This window comes from Etheostoma spectabile, unplaced genomic scaffold (assembly GCF_008692095.1).
Source record: "Etheostoma spectabile isolate EspeVRDwgs_2016 unplaced genomic scaffold, UIUC_Espe_1.0 scaffold00006918, whole genome shotgun sequence".
Taxonomy (NCBI): Eukaryota; Metazoa; Chordata; class Actinopteri; order Perciformes; family Percidae; genus Etheostoma; species Etheostoma spectabile.
In genome coordinates, this window is record NW_022603433.1 from 1 (window position 1) to 22728 (window position 22728).

At 40.0% G+C, this 22728-nt stretch overlaps 1 non-coding gene and 1 pseudogene across 1 annotated transcript; one reads left to right on the forward strand and one right to left on the reverse strand.

Annotated features, from left to right (window-relative positions):
* Positions 1–13050: 13050 nt before the first annotated feature.
* LOC116678289 (olfactory receptor 6N1-like) lies at positions 13051–14066 on the forward strand (annotated as a pseudogene).
* A 2554-nt stretch (positions 14067–16620) lies between these two features.
* On the reverse strand, positions 16621–16836 carry LOC116678290 (small nucleolar RNA U3). The gene has a single exon (XR_004329212.1). It is a non-coding gene; the product is annotated as a small nucleolar RNA U3 (small nucleolar RNA).
* Between the last annotated feature and the right edge of the window lie 5892 nt (positions 16837–22728).

Genomic DNA, 22728 nt, shown 5'->3' on the forward strand with positions numbered 1-22728 from the left:
ACTCCAATTCCTCCCTCGCTGTACAGAAACTTCCACAAGTTTCCACATGCTGAATGGTGCTTTTTGCATCGTAATGGACGCTGAGGGGCACTACCCAGCGTCCGTATTTCTTAGTTGACGGAGACTTGGCTTGGACTACTAGAACCACCATTTCTTTTAAGATAGATTTCTGGTGTAATTACTGGATAAAAAAAGAGAAGTATAGCACAAGAGGTAGAGTTATGGACAATTCTTGCTAAGCCCTTTGCAAAGTGTTCTGAAGTGTTTTTTTTTCTGGCCACTCTTTAACCTGGGACGAACTCAACCCCCCTTCAGGGTTTGAACCCTTAGAACACAATTGTCACGTTAAATAAACACAGGATGGATTTCTTAAAAGTCTGATACATTGAGAGCTCCAGAGCTGATACATATACCACACTAGTTTTTGTGCCGACTACTTCATCTACTTCTGCACTCATACTTGCCAACCCTCCCACCTTTTCCCAGGAGACCTCTGAGTTTCATTGCCTCCTCCTCCCGTTTTCCTTCCCCCGGGTCACAACTCCCCAATAGTTCCCATTTGATCAAAGTTCAAATTGCCACACCTTTTTTCTTTGTCATCTCAACCTGTGATCGTCACGGTCACTCGCGGCCCGAGTTTAAGCCCTACGACTGAACGTCTACGTTTCCATCTAGACAACAATGAAGCTACACCGCGTGTTTTGTTGTGGCATGCAGTGACTCTAAGGAGAGCCTATCCTACCTCAGAAAGAGAGGAAATAGATTACTGTAAATCTTATCAAACGTTTTGCTAAATAGACTACATTTTTGGTCTTTTGATGAAGTGAAAAAAAACAGTATCCATGGTAGCTGTTTTGTTCAGTCAATAACCCCTTGGAGTGGCTTGCTCTTTCATTTACTTTTGGTTGTACTATATTCTCGCTCTGGGATGAGTGTGATTGCCACATTTGATACCCTTACGTACCCGAGGAAATTTCCAATAAACCCCTTGATAATTAGGGCCGAGTAGCGAAGCTTTTTTTTGATTTTGGCCACACACACAATGTCACTGAGCATTTGTACTGGGATTCTTCAAGACACGTGATAAGTTCCAGAATAGAAACATTTTTTTATTTTTTAGGGAACAATTTGACACCTGTAATTTGATCCTACAGTGTTGTTACTTTGCACTTGCTTTTGAATCATTTAATAAATAATGCAAAGTGATTATTTTAAAATAAAAGACATAGCATCTGTTGCATAACATACATTATGAACAGGTAACTAAGTGTCTTGAAGAAGATTCTATTCTGTCTTTCATTTGGACTCGGTCCTGACTAGTCCTGGTCTTGAACTTGAAAAAATTTGACTTGACTACACCACGATTCATCTTCTCATCTCAACTGCTTTGCTTCATTTCTATCCTGCAAAATACAAGTCAACAGCTCCATCTTCTGGCGAGTCAGCAGAGAGTAATAACTGGGGCAGTTTGAGTTTTGCAGATAATGTAGCTGAACAAAAAAAACAATAAAAAGAGACAACATTACATTGTGAATAGGTCTGTTTATCATCATATGCCACTTTACAACAAATCTCTATGCTATGTAACAATAAATAAATGACAATTCTGATGATTTTCTAATAAAACTGATTGAAAATTGCAATCCATTACTCTTTACATGATTTGTTAAACTTGAACTTTCTCTGTCCAATGATTACATGTTTCTCTGGAAATGTGACGTCAATGATCTGATGAACTGTAGATAATCCTGTCTTTTTAAATAATCTATTATTTTGTTTCTCCCAACAGGACTTCATAGTGCTTCACATAATTATGTCATAAAGACATTATATGTAATTTGGATCACATATGAATGACACTAAATTGAAATGATTACAACAACTTTGTAAAGGGCCAAGATCTTTTGTACTGACGTTTTATGTGAAACACACTACAGTTCACAGCTGATGTTTTTCTATACTTGGTGGGAAGTGGGGCTGTTCTTTTTAACAGTGAAACAGAGGCAGAGCAGGCCTGGGATTTCTGTTTGCGACAAATCGACATAAATCACAGAGATGATATTTTGAGGAACATAGAGACATAAACACAAAGTTTTCATAGCGCTTTTGTTGTGTAGGGTTGGAATGTTTCATGTCACTAGTGATTACCTAGAACAGTACATGGTGCTTATGACTCTTTCTTTAAATGCAGCAGCATCAAAGAGACACAATACACAACAAGAGAAGCTGAAGAACAGACCTTTCAGTTGTTGATCATACACAATTTAGACTTAAAGACAGGAAAGTATATCTTCAATTTCTCTATTTCATAAGTCACACACTGAACATATTCATTACATTAATCCTTAGACTGAGTCTGATCCCCGTCCCTCCACAGCCTCTCTACATCATGCTGGTCTCACGGGAGCCAGCCGCAGTATCTGAAGAGTAACTATGAGTTTAACTGCTTTTCTAAACCAGGGGTAAAGGAAGGCATATCCACAGGGTTGAGGCCGGAGGTAATTGACACACAAAGAGAACATAGGATGCAGATGAAACATTAACAAAGCTGTCCCCTGCAAGAGAGACACAGTAATATGGGCAAATAAGATTAGAAACACAACTACCAGAACACCAAGATTCCTGCTGCTTTCAGCTCTGATTTCTTTGCCTTTGAAGTCACTGACAGCTGGAGTGTGACAACTGTAATGTGAGAGCGCATGGCACGGGCCTGAGACACAGCTACAGCAAATACTCTCAGATACAGAGCTACGATGACAGTAACTGGAACAATAAGGACAAAACAAGATCTATTAGTCCTGTGGAATAGTCAATGACCAACACACATTCTCCGTAGCAGGAAATATACCTCCTGGGTTGAGTCAGGTCATCCTTCACAAGAGAAAGCTGTAGGAAGCAGAATAGAGCCAACACAGACAACACTGAGTTTAACTCTGTTCATGGTGATTCTGGTGGTGTAATGCAGAGGGTCACAAATAGCCACATAACGGTCAACTGATATGAGCACCATGTCACCTATTGAGGATACAACATGATGATTGAAAGATAATTATAAAGAAAACACACAAAGTCACCAAGAAACCAGCAGGATGTTTTTTTGAGGATTTCTCCCGGCATCACCACGAGGCCCACTAGAAGGTCTGAGACAGCCAGAGAGAGGAGGAGGATGTTGGTGGGGGTGTGGAGCTGCCTGCAGGGAAGAGGAAAGTATCATTAAACCAACAATGCTGACAGAACAACCCAAACCAGTATTCAAAATTAAAAATACAAATCAATATTAGTTTCATATTTTCCAATCCACCACATCAGTTAGAGTAGACAGTTAAAATGACTTGGTTGAGGTCACGGTGGACAGAAAGCAATGATTAATATCAGTAAGAGATAGGACATGAACAACAGTTTCTGGCATCAGAGTCAGACATTTGGAGCAACATTATTCAGAATTAGCTCAAGACAATTCTTCTAAATATACAGCAGCTGTTCACATTTTAAAATCCTGTAAAGAGAAGCAAAGAATTAATACCTGCTGAAGTGGGAGACTGAGATGATGATGAGCAGGTTGAGAGTCACAGTGGTCAGAGAGATGGAGTAGCACACAATGTAAATGAGCAGTGTTTGGGGCCAAGGAGACGAGGGCTTCCTGCAGGAGGTGTTTGGAACTGTGGAAAGCAGAGCTTGGCTCCGTCCTCAACCTCCATCTGCAGAGGTCTGCAGACAGCTGCAGCTCTGGCAGCTTTCTGAACAAACCTGAGTCATGTAACTGATTTATCTCTCTCTCATTCTCTTCATCCCCTCCTCTTTCTCAGTCCCTGTTTGACTCTGATGCCCCTCCTCCCTGACTCTGACATCCCACCATCATCTTCATCACTCTCTCTGTAACCCTGCCTTTCTCACTGTCTCTCTTCTGTCATTTTCTACCCTTGTTTCCTTTCCTTTGTCCTATTCTTGATAACTTAACCACAGATGCATTCTGGGATAGAAGAAAAAAGCACTCTTTGCATTTCTTTACCCAATCACAATTAACTCAGGAGACGCTAATCTGGATGTAGAGACGGTGGCTCTGCTAATAGTCTCTGGAAGGAACTTGGTTTGGTGAAACATTTGCACCTTGGGAATGAAAAAACGCCACATACAGTGGTGTGAAAAATGTTTGCTCCCTTCCCATTCCTGTTCCTTTGCATGTTTGTCACACTTAAGTGTTTCGGAACATCAAACCAATTTAAACATAGTCAAGGACAACACAAGTAAACACAAAATGCAATTTGTAAATGAAGGTGTTTATTATTAAAGGTGAAAAGAAATCCAAACCTTCATGGCCCTGTGTGAAAAAGTGATTGCCCCCTAAACCTAATAACTGGTTGGGCCACCCTTAGCAGCAACAACTGCAACCAAGCGTTTGCGATAACGTGCAATGAGGCTTTTACAGCGTCCTGGAGGAATTTTGGCCCACTCATCTTTGCAGAATTGTCCTAATTCAGTTACATTAGAGGGTTTTCGAGCATGAACGGCCTTTTTAAGGTCATACCACAACATCTCAATAGGATTCAGGTCAGGACTTTGGCTAGGCCACTCCAAAGTCTTCATTTTGTTCTTCTTCAGCCATTCGGTGGTGGACTTGCTGGTGTGTTTAGGATCATTGTCTTGCTGCAGAATCCAAGTTCGTTTCAGCTTGAGTACACGAACAGATGGTCGGACATTCTCCTTCAGGATCTCTTGGTAGACAGCAGAATTCATAGTTCCTTTTATCACGGCAAGTCTTCCAGGTCCTGAAGCAGCAAAACAGCCCCAGACCATCACACTACCACCACCATATTTTACTGTTGGTATAATGTTCTTTTTATGAAATGCAGTGTTCCTTCTACGCCAGATATACTTGGACACACACCTTCCAAAGAGTTCCACTTTTGTCTCATCGGTCCACAGAATGTTGTCCCAAAGTCTTGGGGATCATCAAGATGTGTTGTGGAGAAATTGAGACGAGCTTTGATGTTCTTTTTGCTCAGCAGTGGTTTTCTCCTTGGAACTCTGCCATGCAGGCCATTTTTGGCCCAGTCTTTTCCTGATGGTGAGGCATGAACGCTGACCTTAACTGAGGCAAGTGAGGCCTGCAGTTCTTTGGACGTTGTTGTGGGGTCTTTTGTGACCTCTTGGATGAGTCGTCGCTGCGCTCTTGGGGTAATTTTGGGCGGCCGGCCACTCCTGGGAAGGTTCACCACTGTTCCATGTCTTCGCCATTTGTGGATAATGGCTCTCACTGTGGTACGCTGGATTCCCAAAGCTTTGGAAATGGCTTTATAACCCTTTCCAGACTGATAGATCTCAATTACTTTCTTTCTCAATTGTTCCTGAATTTCTTTGGGTCTCGACATGATGTGTAGCTTTTAAGGATCTTCTGGTGGACCTTACTGTGTCAAGCAGCTCCTATTTAAGTGATGCCTTGATTGTGAACAGGTGTGGCAATAATCAGGCCTGGGTGTGACTAGAGAAATTGAACTCAGGTGTGGACAACCACAGTTATAGTATTTTTTAACAAGGGGGGCAATCACTTTTTCACACAGGGCCATGATGGTTAGGATTTTTTTTCACCTTTAATAATAAACCCCTTCATTTACAAATTGCATTTTGTGTTTACTTGTGTTGTCCTTGACTATTGTTTAAATTGGTTTGATGTTCCGAAACACTTAAGTGTGACAAACATGCAAAGGAACAGGAAATGAGGAAGGGGGCAAACACTTTTTCACACCACTGTACACTGGTGTGGTCCGACAAACACAGAACTGGATCTTTGACCTGTTTGAGGTTTTTATCAGACTGTATCAGCCTCCATGGATCTCATTAATCTCTCCAAAGGAAAATCTACTAACATGTAAACAAATTGATCAGACTCTGGAGGCCTAAACTCATACATGTTGTTAAACTTTGTTTGCTCAGATTACATCACTCTGTTATACTAATAATTGCCCTCTTAAGACCTGTTCTGATCAACGTTTTTCAAAGTGATGAGTTGAAATTTGAAAACTACTTGCATTGCACTGATTAATTACAAAGTCCAACCATTATAGTGTGCTACGTAGCCTCTGGGGGGGATCCCGTTCCCAGGCCAGTTTGGAGATATAATCTCTCCACCTAGTCCTGGGTCTTCCCCGAGGCCTCCTCCCAGCTGGATGCACCTATGAGGCATTCTTACCAGATGCTTGAACCACCTCAACTGGCTCCTTCCAACGTGAAGGAGCAGCGGCACTACACCGAGCTCCTCAATGATCAATCAATCAATCGATCAATCAATCAATCAAACTTTATTTCTAAAGCACATTTAAAAAACAACCAGGTTGACCAAAGTGCTGTACATAGACATGAAACAATAAATAAACAGAATACAACACCAGACAAATACAATATACAGTTCTCATGCCGGATTAAAAGCCAGGGAATAAAAATGTGTTTTTAATTGCGATTTAAAAACCGGAAGGCTGGGGGCCAGTCTGACATGTAGAGGCAGCTCATTCCACAGTCTCGGGGCCAGTCTGACAGGTAGAGGCAGCTCATTCCACAGTCTCGGGGCTGCGGCTGAGAAAGCCCGATCCCCTCTACTCTTCAGCCGTGTTTTAGGGACAACAAGTAGAGACTGGTTTGCAGACCTTGAAGGAGCATGTGACTTCAACAGATCAGAGATGTAGCATGGGGCTAGTCCATGAAGGGCTTTAAAAACGAACAATAAAATCTTAAAATCAATCCTAAAATTAACTAAGAGCCAGTAAAGAGAGGCAAGGACAGGGGTGATATGACCTCGTTTAAGAGTTCCAGTAAGGAGACGAGCGGCAGCGTTTTGAACCAGTTGTAGTGGAGAGAGGGAAGCCTGGCTAACACCTACATACAGAGCATTACAATAGTCAAGGCGTGTTGTAATAAAAGCATGTATAACCCTTTCAAAGTCAGTGAAGGATAAAAAGGCCTTAAGCTTAGTAAGAAGCCTAAGTTGAAATAAACTTGCTTTCACAACAGAATTGATCTGCTTCTCCATTTTAAAATCACAATCCAGTTTTACACCAAGGTTTGTTACAACAGACTTAACATAGGGTTGAAAAATGCCCAGGTCTATTTGTGAGACATCAGAGGTGCCACTGGGTCTAAAAACCAAAAGCTCAGTTTTACTCTTGTTAAAGTTTAAAAAAAATTAAGGCAATCCAGGCTTTAATATCATTAAAACAGTCAACTAATCTTGCTAAAGAACTACCATCATTTCTCTTGATGGGCAGGTAGATTTGTGAATCATCTGCATAAAGATGGAAGCTGATGTTGTGTCTTTTTAAGATACTTCCAAGGGGAAGCAGATAGTGAAAAAAGAATTGGCCCAAGAATTGAACCCTGGGGAACTCCACATTTGAGGGACACAGAAGGTGAAATAATACCACCAAAACTGACTCTAAAATCTCTCTCTGACAAGTATGACCTAAACCACTCTAAAGCAGTGCCCCTAATCCCCACGCCATGCTCGAGGTGAGAAATAAGGATGCTGTTGTCAACTGTGTCAAATGCTGCTGTAAGATCTAAAAGAACAAGAATTACATAATCGCCAGATTGCAGATTCAGTGCTATGGAATGTCTTAAAATCAGATTGGAACACCTCAAGAACACCATGCGTATCTAAAAATGACTGCAACTGTAAAAGAACTGCCTTCTCTAAAATCTTTGAGACAAAAGGGAGTTTAGATATTGGGCGATAGTTTGAAAGTCCAGATGTGTCCAAATTAGTTTTTTTGAGGAGTGGCTGCACCACTGCTTGTTTAAAAAAGCCTGGTACAGAACCTGAAGTAAGGCTGCTGATGACTGAGCTTCTCACCCATTCTCTAAGGGAGACGCCAGCCCCCCTCTTGAGGAACCCCATTTCGGCCGCTTGTATCCTGGATCTTGTTCCACCTATGGTCATGACCCATTCTTCATCACCATAGGTGAGGGTAGGAACCAAAACTGACCGGTAGATCGAGAGCTTTGCCTTCAGGCCCAGCTCTATTTTTGTCACAACGGTGCAAATAATGGAATGTAATACGGCACCTGCTGCTCCGATTCTCCGACCAATCTCACGCTCCATGGTCCCTTCACTCATGAACAAGACAACAAGGTATTTGAACCTTACTAAACACCTTACTACACTTAATCAGTTTCCTGCTGATAACCACAGCCTCAGATTTAGAAGTGCTGATCCTCATCCCAGCCGCTTCGCACTTGGCTGCAAACCGATCCAGTGAGTGCTGAAGGTCACAGACCGATGATACCATCAGGACCACATCATCTGCTAAAACGCAGCGATGAGATCCCCAGCCCACCAAAACTGAAACCCCTCCCCACCCCAACTACACCTCGATAACCTGTCCATAAATACAACAAACCGGTTTGGTGACAAAGCGCAGCCCTGGCGGAGGCCAACCCTCACCTGGAACGAGTCCACCTTACTGCCGAGAACCCGGACACAGCTCTCGCGTTGGTCATACAGATATTGGATGGCCCTGAGAAGGGATCTCCGGTTATACGCCTTCTTCAGATCCACAAAACACATGTAGACCGGTTGGGCATACTCCCAGGCTCCCACCAGGATCCTTGCGAGAGTGAAGATCTGATCCATTGTTCCACAACCAGGACGGAATCCGCATTGTTCCTCATCAACCCGTGGTGTGACTATCGGCCAAACCCTCCTTTCCATCACCTTCGAGTAGACTTTAACAGGGAGGCTGAGAAGTGTGATACCCCTGTAATTGGCACACACATTCTGGTCCCCCTTTTTGAAGAGGGGAACCAGCACCCCGGTCTGCCACTCCCAAGGCACTGTCCCAGACTTCCACGCAGTGTTGAAGAGGCGTGTCAACCAAGACAGCCCCTCCACACCCAGAGCTTTTAGCATTTCTGGACGGATCTCATCAATCGTCCTTCCTGGGCCGGTCAGCTCTGTGCGTTGCTGTGGTAATTGTACACTAACCAACCAGTAGCAGTTTCCAGTTTTCCTGCGGCAGGGATGCACGGCCAAAAGGATAAAAACAAGAAACACGGCTACTTTTTAAACATTATCAAAGACTTGGAAAAGAAAGCTTTCTGGATGTGAGCCAACCTTTTCAAAAAGCTGGTTGAAGGCATGAAGAAGGGATGCTGTCTTCACACGCTGCAACAAGTCCTCCACCGCTGGAACACGCTGAAATATTACTACATACAAGAATACTGTGTGCATTGAAACACCTGCAAACACTTCCCACTGTGGCTTTTATTCAGTTAGTTTAAAGGCCTCTTCTCTTAATGAATCAAGCCAATATGTTTGTAGTTGGGCTCCAGAACAATGCATAAAACTGTTTTTTGATCATATAGCTTGTCAGTGCCTTCTGAAATTGTAAAAAAAAAACATGAGCCTTTATTCTCTGCCACTTATTCTCTGCACACAGGGATAGTTGGGATTTTTGATGTGGAGTTGTATGAGGTACTTATCTGTAGTCAGTGTATTGTATTTTGAAGAATCTAATTAGATTTATACAAATATAATCAGAAAAAGTAAATATAATGGCACCCATATGAAGAAGTTTAGTCCTCCACACGGAGGCCCGGGGTTCAAATCCGATCAGGCTGATGTGTTTAATTGTTCTCATAAGAAGAATAAATAATGACCTGTTGACCTATTACTCTGATAATGACTTCAGACAACCTTGCTACTTGTGAAGAGCCCTTCCAGCCCCAGTGCTGACTGTGGTTGTGATAACTGTGGTTTCTTAGTTGTCCCCTGAGGCCGAACACTGTGACCACTGGGTGATAATTATCTGGCTGCAGTCAGACCCCCCCTGAGGCCTGGCATGGTGTCCATCCAAGCTAATGACACTCATTACTGTCTCCTTGCATCAGCCGGTGGCTTCTGTGGACGCCATATTGGTGTTGTCGAAATAGATTGCATCATACTAATTGGAGGCACACACACACACACACACACACACACACACACACACACACACACACACACACTAAAAAACAATCCAAAACAACAAAAATGTCCTTGTAGATTCACTTTCTGAGGACTTTGTTACCATACTCTGAGCTCCTATAACATTACAAAGGTTTATTAAGAGCATTGTAAATTAAAAAGATATCATAAAAAGGTGGAGGGGGGGGTTACATTTGGAGAACAGTCGCAGAATTTCCGAGATTAAAGACCTAAATGGTGGTATCCTCAGAGTTACTGCATGTATATGCATATATACATACAGTACATGAGTCCAACATATCAAAGATAAATTGGCCTATCGGCTCCAGGTTTCGGATGAGCTTTCCCACTCCCCCGGACCACCGGAACCCTCTGACCAAATGCTACAGGGTTGGTTTTAACCAGACCAAACGGCGTAAGGTGTGAAAGCAGAAAGTGATGGGAAGACCTTCTAGTCCCTTTGTATCCTCAGTGAATCAAATTATTATGTTAGTTATGCAAATATCCTAAATTAGACAACATTAGACACTCTCTCCAAAAGTCGATTTTGACGTTCTTTCTATTTGGATCAATTCTTTTTGTCATTAAAGTTTTAATTTCTTTATACACATATTAATATACAATCAAAGCGTCAACAGACAGTATCCCCCCCTCCCATATACAAAGGCCTCCTGCAAATCAACATTTGCTTTTTTTTGAAACATCCAAAGTATACATTCAGTAGGATGTCTATGATTTTTTCTATTTGGATCCATTCTTAACATTTGAAGGAAAAATAGAAGCAGAGAATGTATGAGACACAGTATTGTATTTTCATATGTTTTTCTCCTTTCAGGTAAATATATAAAGGGACCAGCTTAGTTTTAGAGGTGTTGGGAGGGTGGGTAGATGTTTGATTGTTTACATTTTTTATATCTTAACACTGAAAATCTTTAATCAACAGATATTGTTTAAAAAGAAAGTCCTACATTTTAAGATTAAAGTGGAAGATTTACAGATGTCTAGACATAATTTGGAAATCAGAGAGAATGCAGCTTTAAGGAGCTTCATTGGCTTCACTTCTTTTACACATTAGACCCAGAACTCGGTCCGTTCTCTTTACCGCTGGCTTCCCAACAGCTTTGGTCTGACGCTCTCTCCAGAAAGAACAGAATCTCACTTTTAATGTAATCACGTTTAATGTTTTCTGTTAGTTTTTTTCCATTTCCTGTTTAATTTCTAACAATCAGTACACTGATAACGTACAAAATAAATTAGGTTTATTGACAATACATGCTTTTTTTCAAATCAACTTAGCAATTTCTGAATTTCTCTGTGTATTTTTCTTCGACAAATTTGTCAGGGCTGCAAACACGAAAAGATGGTCACTTATATCATCATAACCACTTAGTACTCTTTTTATAATTTCATCTGTAAAGATGTTATCAATTAAAATTGCGCTCAGTTGTTATTCTAGTTGGCTTTAAGATTGTAGGTAATACACTTTACATTGTGTCGATAAATCTCTGCTTTAATTTTACCTTCGTTTTTGAATCCTTTACAATCCCATGATTGTCTCCATTTGTTGATAGCCTGACCGAAGCTTTCTCACATTATCGCCCGTTGTCTTTCCCTTTCCCTTTTAGCTTTTAGTTCTTGGTTTAATGTCCTTTATGTAATGGCCCTGCCCAGTATCAGCCATAACTACAGCAGATAACATCAAAAATAACATTAAAATATAATTATAGACCTTTCATAAAGAAATCTCCTGCTTCATTTTACCTGGCTCAAAAGGCTGGATACACTAACCCAGCATTTCAGGTGTAATGATGAAATCTGTGACCTGTCAGAATGTGTTACTGTAGCGCCGTCTACCTGCTGCTAATCATTCTGTCACTTCACAGGAAATATGGAACCCAGACACAGACTTAATAACTAAATTAAAATGGCGTTCTGTTCACTGTTAGTCTCATTTGCTGCTACAGGTCATTGAAGACCATTGTTTGAAAATGACAGCATCAGAACCATTAAAATGTAACATATAGTCAATTTAACCAAGTTTACATATATTGTATTGTAGCGCTCCCCCCTGGGCTGCAGCGTGTAATAAGGAGGTGATGACTGATTTACAACTTCTGTGCATTTTATTTAAGAAACAGCTTAACTCCGGTCACTGTTGGCCGTGACCATGCCGAACATTCAGACCACAACAACAGCAGGAAGCAACCCCCCCCCCCATAGAACCAAATTGACCTCTGCTGTAACATTAGTGCATAACACTAACACATTGCTTAACTGATGAACTCTTGATAACAGGGACACATTAACTCTGCTCATTACAGTATATTGTATCCTTGTGTTTCATTTATTTTTATATTCTGTGCTGTGTGACGGATTTTGGTGCTGCAACACTGTAATTTCCAATTTTTGGGATCAATAAATATCTATCTATCTATCTACTATCTATCTATCTATCTATCTATCTATCTATCTATCTATCTGCCAGATCTGTCTCATTGTCTGTCCCTCCTGATTTGGTTTGTTTGCGTCCCTTCCTGTGGACCCTGTGTGGACAGGTTTCTGCTCTCAGTGTAACAGAAAAACAGGATAAAGGTTCAGCTGCTGCCTCAGTCTGCTGTAGTCAGGGGAGGGTGCTGTGTACTATTCTAAATGTTCACATACACTGATGCAAAGACTGTTTTCTGAATAACTGCTGGACACACCACAGGACACATATGAACACTATATGCAGTATATGGTTTCTACTGTTTATATCAGCTGTTATAAGACACAAAAGTGGAGAACTTCACTATGCTAAAGCTTTCCGAAAGATTGAATGTAATTGCAAATATATCACTTGTGGAAAAGAACCTTTTAAATGTCTGTCATGAATGAGCCTTGTTAACCTGGAGACATCTCTTTTTCATTCATTCAACTCTAATATTGTTCAACGAAAAATGTGAGGTTGCTTGTGCATTTTGTTTATGTGACACTGACCCTTTTCTTCCATGTCAATGTTTTTAACATGTCTTTCTGAACTATCAAAATTGTTAGAAATATGCACTTTATGCAACTTACATGAATGCAGATTTATTCTAAGTGTTGAGTCACTGTTAAAATAGGACATTTTGCTGTGAACATTTTAATCTCAATTACTGTATCTCCATCTGTTCTCACTTCTCTTCTTCCAGCTCTGCTGTTGTGCAGACATGATGAGCAACAACAGCCTGAATCCTTTGTATTTTCGGTTCACTCTGTTTGCAGACTTTGGGCCCCTCAGGTATCTGTTCTTCAGTCTGTGTCTGTTGCTCTACATGACTATTGTCTCTGCTAACGTTGTCATTATTCTGACAGTCTGTCTGGAGAAGTCTCTGCATCAGCCCATGTATATTTTTATCAGCTGTCTGTCTTTTAACTCTCTGTACGGCTCAGCCGGCTTCTTCCCCAGGTTTCTGATGGACCTTCTGTCTGACACTCATTTAATCTCACGTCCATTATGTTTCATTCAGATGTATGTTATTTACACCTATTTATCATGTGAGCTGACTCTCCTCGGCATCATGGCCTATGATAGATTTGTTGCTATTTGCCAGCCTTTACACTATTACAGGAAAATGACATTTAAGATGGTAACACAGCTTGTGATTTTGCCGTGCTCTACCCTGTATTTGCTATGGGCTTCTCTTCTATCTTACTGTCAGATTACCACTGTGTGGCAATAAACTGAATAGGCTGTTCTGTTCCAACTGGCCTGTGGTTCAGCTCTCCTGTGTGGACACAACTCTGAACAACATAGTAGGTCTGTATCTTTTGGTCACAACCATCTCATCTCCTCTCTTCTTTGTCCTGTACACCTATCTCCGTATCCTGCTTGTTTGCAGGAGAAGCTCGTCTGAATTCAGAGGAAAGGCGTTCCAGACCTGCCTGCCTCACATCATCACATTCACCACCTATTCTCTCTCTGTCTTCTGTGAGCTGTCATTGAGTCGATTTGAGACTGATAAAAGGAATCCTATCATCACAGTTGTTTTATCTTTACAGTATTTGATGGTCCCCCCCATTAATAACCCTCTAGTTTACGGCCTGAGTCTCCCTCAAATCAAAGTAGTAATTATTAGATTTTTGAAGAAGATTCCTCCTGCAAAAATTTGAATTTTAAAATGCACATTAAGCAAACCATATATTGCAGTGCTTCAAAATATGCTTCTACAATATGTGAAAATGTATTTATCCATTTAAAAAGATTCATTTATTTATTTATCTCAAACAATCAACAGCGTTGCAAGACAACAACAGTGAAAACAAAAAATTAAAACCATTGTATGATACACAAACAATCAGAATTTAACTAATACAATAAATAAATATATATATATATATATATATATACAGTATATAAGCATTAGTTTGAGAAGGAGCAGGTGGAAGCAATTAAAAATTACCCCTATTTCACAAAATCATCTTATTACAAAGTAAAACAATATGCAAATATAGAGTATCAGATCTCCCACTAACTTACAACACTATACAACAATATCTTTGCATTATATTTCCATTTCATGTTTGGGTTTCTTTTCTGTATTGGTCCAGTAATTTCAATTTATAATCCCTTTTTGAACTAAATAATATTATGGCTCTTTTTAAAGTGATTGTTTAGTCCATCCATAATCTCACCCCACAAACTGAAACACACATGCTTATAACAGTAGTTCATAATGTCCTCTTAGATGATTTCCCTCGGCTACATGATCCATTATTTTCTTTAACTTTAAACATAAATTGTGCAGTTTTGAATGTAACAATGTCCATAAATATCAACAAATGTGAATTAAAAACAGATGATTAGTGTGTTCATGTATGTGATTTATTATCCTGATTGCTCTTTATTGCAATGTGCAAATATTATTTCTAGGTACAGTATTTCCCAAACTCCCACACAATATAACAAATATGGTAAAAAGTGTGCAGTACAGAGTATGTAATGTATTTTGGATCAATATTTAGTTGTAGTTGTTTGCAATATACTAATACTCCTGGCCATCTTCATGCACAGATATTTAATAAGGGGCTTCCAGAACAGTTCAACCCCCAGAAATGTAATTTCATAGACTCTTTTGATTGTTTTATTATTAATAACTAATTTAACATCTGTATTTGTGGTATGATTTCCAAATATAATGCATTTGATTTTGTTTAAAGTTAAGTTTAAGTTTAAAAATAACTTATTGAAATCAAAACAGAGTTTTAATTTATTCACTTTGTAAGTTATCCTCACAACATACTGCTGTTACATACATTTTAAGGGGGGGGCTTTTTAAACTCACATTGTGGGTGTGGATTAGTCTCAACTGTTCATAAAAAAAATCTATTTCCCACACAGTAAATGTTAAAGCACGTGTTAGAATATTAAACATCGCCTTTTTTAGGCCGATTGGACGCCAATTAAACTTGGGCCATTGATACCATAACCTAGAACTGTGGTTTCCAAACTTTTTCACATCCAGTACAGGACGCCCAAACTGACACTCATTCGGCCAGGGGACCCCATTTGACAGAATGGGTGAATTAAATCCATGATTAAAATAGTCAGACATTCTGATCATGGTGTTACAAATGGCATTGGATTATAATAAAAATAGTCATTCTCCCTTTTGCTGGGGACCCCATAAACCCCCTCAGGGACCCCTTTGGTTTCCCAGACCCCACGTTGGGAACCACTGACCTAGATCAAACTACAATTGACAGGATTTTAGGTGTGTTTGATTGGAATTTGGTCTCACAATATTTGAACTTGTTTGTTACACGGTTGATTCCGTTTTAATATTATTTTGTGGATTGTGGGGATTGACTTACCCTTTTTTTTACTATAGAATTATAATGATCCTCTCCGGGAAACCATCACCTTATCGTGGTGGAGAGGTTTGTGTGTCCCTATGAACCTGAGGGCTGTGTTGTCTGGAGCTGTGTGCTCCTGGTAGGGTCTACCATGGCAAAATGATCTTTTTGTGCATCCCTGTGGAGGCTGGGGGCATTGAACCTGAGTGGACATGTTCAAAGTTTCCATTGCTGAAGCTGTGGTGGCGAGCTGTGGTCTTAGGGTCTTAGGTGCCTCAAGGGGCGGTAACCCACAAACACCCTGGTGGACACCAGTGGTCAGGGAAGCCGTCCGAGTGAAGAAGGAGTCTTTCCGGGATATGTTATCTCAGCGGACTCCGGAGGCAGTGGCAAGATATCAACGGGCCCAAAGGACTGCAGCCTCTGCTGTGACAGAGGTAAAGCAAGGGAGACGTTCAGAGAAGACATGGAGAAGGACTTAAAGTCAGCACCAAGGTGCTTCTGGAAAACCGTTCGCCACATCAAGAGAGGGAAGGAATGAATCATCTAAACTGTATACAGTAAGGATGGGACGTTGTTGACCTCAACTGGGGAGGTAATAGGGCAGTGCAAGGAGCTCTTTGAGGAACTCCTAAATCCAGTTGACACGTCCTCTGTGGTAGAGGCGGAAGGGGAGGATGATGGGGGATTGTCGTCAATTTCCCTGGTGGAGGTTGCTGAGGTAAACCTAACCTCTTTCAAGTAACATTGTTCATCATGGACAAGACAAATAATTTTAAGTAATAACAGTTGATAAAATAGCTTGGTAAATTTTATTAAATTTTTTCACATTAATTTTCCTAACATCTACTGATACCACTCTGATCATATTCCCTTCCTCAATGCTCCATAAAGAAACAAAGAACAATCATCAATGACAGGGAGCATATGAAGTGAATCATTACTCTCTGTCAGCTTCACGCTCAGAAAGGAATATCACAACTCATCATCGTGGTCAGGGAGACCAAACACTTTAGAAACACATTCCTCAAGTCAGAAACTCTAGACATGATCCCTGAAAGTATAGTCTTGGTTAGACTGAGGGGGAAACTGCATCTCATTCACTGCAGAGTGATTGTCACTCAGGGTTCAGAGGGACAGAAGCTAATCGTTACGTGCTCCAGATGACTCTGAGGTGTGAAAATCTATTTAGATCTTTAAGAAGACCGATATGTAGATTGAATTAGATTTTCAGTCACTGTTGTCTCAATACTTCAGTGTCAGCCTACTTATTCTCTACAATAAATGCTCCAGTCCTTTCTTTGCATTAATACTGGTTCTTAACATGCTTCTACTGGCTCAGATTAGGGAAAACAACAAAGTAAGTTACCATAGTTATGCAGGCAACACACTACTTTACATAACCTTATCGCCAGGGGACTATAGTCCAATACATAAACTGACTAAGTGCATTGAACAAATTAACGGCTGGATGTGATAGAACTTTCTGAAATTAAATGAAGGAAAAACTGAGGTGGTTGTTTTTGGAGCAAAAGAGGAACGATTAAAAGTCTGCGCTCAGCTTCAAACAACAATGTTAAAAACAAAAGACAAAGCCAGAAATCTTGGTGTATTCATGGACTCTGACCTGAACTTTAACAGCCACATTAAGACAATTACAAAGTCAGCCTATTATCACCTTAAGAATATATCAAGGGTTAAAGGACTTATGTGTCAACAGGATTTGGAAAAACTTGTCCATGCCTTTATCTTCAGTAGACTTGACTACTGTAACGGGGTCTTTACAGGTCTCCCTAAAAAATCAATCAGACAGCTGCGCTGATTCAGAATGCTGCTGCTCGGTCCTCACTAAGACCAAGAGACTGGATCACATCACTCCAGTTCTGAAGTCTTTACACTGGCTTCCTGTGTCTCACAGAATTGATTTCAAGTACTTTTGATAGTTTATAAATCACTAAACGGTTTAGGTCCAAAATCATTTCTGATCTGCTACTACACTATGACCCCCCCCAGACCTCTCAGGTCATCTGGGACAGGTCTACTTTCTGTCCCCAGAGTCAGAACTAAACAGGGTGAAGCAGCTTTCAGTTTCTATGCTCCTCATATCTGGAATAAACTCCCAGAAACTTGTAGATCCGCTGCTACTCTCAGTTCTTTTAAATCAAGCTGAAGACCTTTCTTTTTGATGCTGCCTTTCTTTAAATGAAAGCTCATTTCTTTAAATTTCTTATGCTGCACTGTAACTTTTATTCTTGTGTTTTATGTGTCTATTTTTTTTAACTGTCTATTCATGTGTTTTACCCGTTTTTAATGCTTATGATTTTTAACTGTTTTTACTTGTATTTTATCTGTTAACTGATTTTGTGAAAGCACTTTTGATTGCCTGTTGCTGAAATGTGCTATACAAATAAAGCTGCCTCCTTGCCTTCAGAAGGCAGGACATGACAGATTACACATTTGTCACATAGTCAGTTGTATTCTTAAAATACCAAGTCTCTTGCTGTCCCTTGACTAGTTGCCCCCACCCCTGCTTTGCATCGCTCCAGGTATGTAGAAAAAAATTCTCTTATGCACCTTTGCATTGCGCTAAAATGTCAAAATTTGGACCTGAATCCAAAATAACATTCCTCAACATTCACATACATTGGTTTTCAGTTAAAAAATGTGGGTCAGGGGTTTAGTTACTGTTTGAAAAAATGAAAAGAATGGTTATTGAGATAGAGGCAGATGAAGTGTTTATGACCCATCAATGATGACAAAAGGATACATCCGCTGTCGGGGATCTGATTTAAAGGAAATGGTACTCTTTAAAAATGTCGGGGTTCTATCTTTAAACTAAGAATTTGACAAATATAAATCAACCAAAACTAGTCCAGGAGCTTTCTCTTTTAAATGTAACACCTGTATTTGTAAAGCCCTGACCATCCCTGACCGGAATTGAACCCGGCCGCGGGGTGAGATCGCGGAATCCTAGCCACTAGACCATCAGGGAGTCACATCTCTCAGAGTTATTTTTGTAGATGTGATTTTCCTTTGTGTGTAATTTGCATCTTTCTCATCTTTTCTCTCATTTCCTCTTTTTTTCCTCCTTTTTCCTCTTCCTTTTCTTCTTTTTCCTTCGTCCCTCTCTCTCTCTTCCCCTTTTTCCTCTTCTTTCACCCCCCTATTAGACTGTTGATCCCCAGCTTTGGCACAATGGATAAAGAGTCTGACTTTGGACTCTAGTTTGACTCCTGGCTAGCTCGTACTGTCTTTAGCGACTAAATCTCTTGTTCGTCATTTCCAACTTTCCCCCCCGTACAAATTCTACAAAGAAAATGTACATCTATAAAGAGCCAATGATGAGTAATTAAAGTATCTCTAAGCCTCTAAGTGTCTCAACTACAGCAATAACAAGGCTCTTGCTGTTGTTTTTCTGTTTTTGCTTGCTAATCATCTTTCCTTGAAAAAAAATTTTTCCCTGAAGGACAGAATCAGCAGTGCTAGATAAACCATCCATGAAATTTTCATTTGTTAGTCAACAATCTGTGAAAGCGGGAAAATATCAGTAGAGTTTATATTCAGAGTTCCCACTATGCTTTCACAACAACAAGGCCTTACTGCTACCAAGTGGCCGTGATCGTATAGTGGTTAGTACTCTGCGTTGTTGCTGCACCAACTCCGGTTCAAATCCGGGTCCCGGCAGCTTTGTAAAGCCGGTTCTCTTTTAGGCCTCCAAATTGTTCCATCCTCTGCTTCATTTTACATTGATAGAAACTGCAAAGCAGGGGTGGCCAACTAGTCAAGGAACAGCAAGAGACTTGGTATTTAAGAATACAAACTGACTATGTGACAGATGTGTAATCTGTCATGTCCTGCCTTCTGAAGCTCTAGCCAAGCGCCATTCCTCGCCTAAAACAATATGAGTCAGTCCAGTGAGTGAAAAGGAAACTCACATATACAAAGATACATTTCCTTGATGTGACTCCCTGATGGTCTAGTGGCTAGGATTCGGCGCTCTCACCGCCGTGCCCTGGGTTCAATTCCCGGTCAGGGAATTTACTTGAAGTATTCAGGTGTAACATTTGAAAGAATTTTTGGTTCATTTAGATTTGTCAAATTCTTCCTCATTAGTTTATTGCTAGAACCCCAACACTTTTAAAAGAGTAGCATTTCCTTTAAATCAGACCCCCGACAGCGGATATCCTTTTGTCATCATTGATGGGTCATAAACACTTCATCTGCCTCTATCTCAATAACAATTCTTTTCATTTTTTCAAACAGTAACTTGTAATGGAAATTTACATTTAACCAATGATTTTCATATTTATTATTCATGATAAGATCTCCAATGCCTCTCAGAGTATATGACTTCTGTATCTTTCCTCTGTGTCTTCTCCTTGTAGGAGACAACTGAATTTGTTATGTCTTTGCATTTTCCCACCAAGGAGGGCTCGCTGTTCCACTCGGAAATCAAATGACAAGGAGCAATTTTAAACAGCAGGGGTGAGTTAAAGTTTCAATTCTGTTAGATAAATTATTTAAATTGGACATTGAGATGGTTTGTGAGACAAATATTGACTGTGATATTAACTGAGGGATTCGGGGAAAGTTATTTTGTTTGTAAAAGTTTGGGTTGTGTACAAAACAGGAGAAAGTAGGAGCTAGTTTTTTTGCAATTCTTCTGGTCACACTTGGCACTATTTCACATCTTTTGTCTGTAGTGCTCTATTCTGTCAGGACTTAATTCTGTCTCTCCCACCTCTTCTTTTTTTCTTGTTCTGTCTTGGCAAGAATTGTTATGCTTTTGGGTCGTCTGTCTATCTCTACATCAGAATCAGAAAGACTTCACTGATCTGTGAAGGGAAACTCTGGAAAAGACTGCTCCTTCGAGCCGGATTTGAACCGCGCGACCTAAGGATTTCAGCTTATACCTCTACAGTCAAGCGTTGGTGGTATAGTGGTGAGCATAGCTGCCTTCCAAGCAGTTGACCTGGGTTCAATTCCCAGGCATTGCAGTAGCTTTCTTTGAGTGATGTTACTTGCTTTTTTTTTTTTTTTTTTCACAAAAGTCAGCAGAAAGGTTACTTGCCCAACCTGGTTTTATGAAATCTCTTTGAGCTGCATGATTATGGCCAAAATGATAATGGCAATTACTTTGATCAATATGGAGATCAAGATTAATTATCACAATTATTTGTTGATTTTCTACTCAAAGTGCTGGAATAGGAGCGTTCACCAACCTCAGGTTAACAAGGAACAATCTCAGCAAGGTGATTGATGGATGATTCTAGTTACTTCACCAAGTTCATGCCCCAAATGATACACATACAGACTTGGGTGGCTTCCAGCTATGTAATATTTGAAAGTTGCAGTGATGGGACTTGAACCCATGCCTCCAGAGAGACTAGAGCCTTAATCCAGGCCTTTGACCACTCGGCTACATTACCAGCATGCACTCTTCGCCACATCGTGACACGCACAGGGACTGTAACTAATGGTATGCTGTTAATGTTATTGGAAAAAAACCTTTGCAAGGAAAAGCCACTTTATTGTAAAATGCCAATACTTGTTATACATTAGAAAAAATGTTATAACACTTTGTCATTTTTCTCTGACATTGATTTTAGAATATTGTAACCACATTAAGTGAGTAGGTTAGGTCTGTGTGAATATGGGCTGAATTTGAGAACATCTTCTTTTGCATATTCACTGTAAAGAGCCATTACTCCTCCATATTGGGGGCGACAAAATTTGGGTTTCCTGAAAAAAGTTCTTTAAGTACAGGTAAACTTAGTATGCTAAAAAAGAATTTAGAAGAAAAAGAAAATTGTTAGCGGCCAAAAATGAAAACACATCAAGATCTGATTTAAATAGGAAAAATAATCAATGTTCTAATCAGTGGTTGAATGAAGCTAACTGTAATAAAATAAAAGAAAAAAAGAGGGTGCATCAACAGTTACCATCACCTTTACAAAAAAAATCTTTATTATTCCTTTTTTTCTACACTAAAGTGGGTAACAATAATAATAATAATAGTATATTAATAATAATAATGGTGATAATGTTGATGACAATGATGACAACATGCAGTAACAGTTACATGTGGATGCGTTCACTTCAGGAAGGTAGGAATAAATAATAAAGTGTTTCAGTTTTCATTCATAAAAGATGCCAAACAATCCTTGCAATCAGATCACAACTAAGCCTTTCTGTAAGGTGTGGGGAAGAACTTAACAATGATTATTTATTTGCAATTATTATTATTGTATCAATATTTACAACCCAGCCCAGCTTTTAACTGAGGAACACCCCAAATTCTGGAAAGTGATTTCCAATAAGGCAATCAACATTTTTAAACTGGAAAACTGGACTAAAATAAAGAAACTGATGGAATATCTGCCTTGTGGACTATTAAATTACTGAGAACTGTTCATTTTAAAAGACAGTAGGGGGCAGTAAAATGCCTAGACTGGCAGTAGACTTGATGTTCCAACAGTTCGATGGTTGAATCCCAGCCGTGGCTTGCCCACAAAATTTAAAAACATCCAAAAAATTCTTTAAGTGTTCATGGGGGTCTAAAATACCTTCATGTCTTCAATTTTTCCCCTCTTTTCTCTCTCTTTCTTCTTTTCTTTTTTCTTTCCCCTTCTCTCCTTTCTTTTCTTCCCCATCCCCCCGCCCCCCCAACAGACTATTGTTCCCCAGCTTTGGCGCAGCGGGAGTGTGCAGGGCCCATAGCCCAGAGATTGATTGATCAAAACCATCCTCTGCTATTTCCTAGGCTTGTATCAGTCTGTTGATGTTTAAACAAAGCAATTAAATGTTCTGCACCTGCTAAGGTTTAAACTTAATAGCATGTGAAGTTTTTTTCATCCATAAATAGAAACTACAGTGCTCATACCTGCTGTAACACCCATAAAACTGGTATAAAAAAAACATAAAACATTAAATACATTACACTACAGTAAAAAATACTGTAA